This window comes from Mus pahari, chromosome 14 (assembly GCF_900095145.1).
Source record: "Mus pahari chromosome 14, PAHARI_EIJ_v1.1, whole genome shotgun sequence".
Lineage (NCBI taxonomy): Eukaryota > Metazoa > Chordata > Mammalia > Rodentia > Muridae > Mus > Mus pahari.
Genome location: NC_034603.1, coordinates 69,118,797 through 69,120,286, shown reverse-complemented (window position 1 = coordinate 69,120,286; position 1,490 = coordinate 69,118,797). Strand labels below are relative to the sequence as shown.

General features: G+C 50.9%; 1 protein-coding gene across 2 annotated transcripts in view; it reads right to left on the bottom strand.

Annotated features, from left to right (window-relative positions):
• Nucleotides 1-751, bottom strand: part of Arl4d (ADP ribosylation factor like GTPase 4D) — a 2,318-nt gene extending 1,567 nt beyond the window's left edge. Inside the window, exon 1 of one of the 2 annotated variants that reach the window (XM_021213439.1) lies at nt 661-751. The gene's annotated coding sequence lies outside the window, so the exon portion shown is untranslated. Of the gene's footprint in view, nt 1-122; nt 211-660 lie in introns of those variants that run through there. The other variant, XM_029546274.1, reaches the window with a different exon arrangement.
• Between the last annotated feature and the right edge of the window lie 739 nt (nt 752-1,490).

Below are 1,490 nucleotides of genomic sequence, written 5' to 3'. Positions count from 1 at the left end.
AAAAAAAAAAAAAACCAAACAAACAAAAAAAAGATTTTTAAGTGCCTCTTTTTCCAAAGTAAATGTTTTGTGCGTGTGTGTACGCCACTCACAGCTTGAGTGTGGAAGTCAGGACAACTTACAAGAGTATGTGGGTCTCAGAAACCAATTAGGGTCCTCATGTTTTAGGGTAGGCGCTTTTAAACCATTTCCAATGTCTTTCTCCTTCCTCTCTTCTTAAAAAAAAAAAAAAAAAAAAAAAAGTAGCTACATGTGTAACACGGCGCGCTCCTGTCCCAGGGGTCCCTAGGAGAGGCCCTGTGGTCAGAGAAACTCTCCGGTATTAGGATCTTCGAGGGTGCGGATCTTGCAGGCTAGATCCAAAATAAGGTCGTTTTCCTGCGCTCCTCTCCGAGCTTGAGGAAAAAGAGAAGCTGTGCTCTCCATTCCCCAGAGGAGAATCCTCGCATGAAGGAGGCGGTCGGGCAGTGTGCCCAAAGTAAGAGCACCGATGTGGGTGGGTCGCGCTCCCACAAGCACCGCATACCCACAACGCTGGCACGTCCCTGCGGGCGCTGTGACCACCACCCCACGGCCCTGCGACTCTCTAGCCAGCGGTCGACACCCGCTCCTATACCCCGCAAGCCGGCGCCTTTGCACGGTCCAGACACCCTCCTTTACCTTCAGCCAGCCGCACTCCCCGCCAGCCACGCCAACCAGACACCGACTTCTCGCGTCTCAGCCACAGCGGACTTCGCTGTGCCGCTGCTCGGGTTCCTCTTTAAAAACCCTCTCGTGACGTCACACGGCGCGGACCAATCAGCGCCCCGGAGGCGGGGACTGAGCCGGCCTCTGCAGCCCCAGCCTGGAGATGAAGAGCTCGTTCTATCCGGAACCGCTTTATTTTAATCTTTTCTACCTTATTCAGTATTTGGAACAGAGCCTAGAATTCATTAGGGCTGGGAGGTGGGACAGGCTAAAGGAACAGGCGTGGCTGCGCCTGACGAGAGCATGGAACGGAATGTCTAATAATGACACCACCCCATCCACTTGCCCTTAATCAGGCTGAACCCCCCCCCCCCATAGTTTCCTTCCACCTAAAGATCTGCTGAGTTCGAGGCCAGCCTGGTCTACAGAGTGAGTTCCAGGACAGCCAGGGCTACACAGAGAAACCCTGTCTCGAAAAACCAAAAATAAAAAAATAAAAATAAAAATATGCTCGAAGAGATTCTGACAAGTTTTCATATCCTCCCTCATTCAGTAGTACTCATTCAAGTCGCTTTCTTCGTCTAGTTTGCAAAGCAGTATTTACCTGGAGTCCTGATACAGCTGATTCATACTACTAAGCCCATTTAATGTATATGAGTACGCTGCCGCTGATTCACCAGAAGTGGGCATCGGATCCCCTTTCAGATGGTTGTGAGTCACCATGTGGTTGCTAGGAAATGAACTCAGGACCTCTGGAAGGGCAGCAGTGATCAGTGTCAGTTAAGCCAGTGCGTCAGTATATG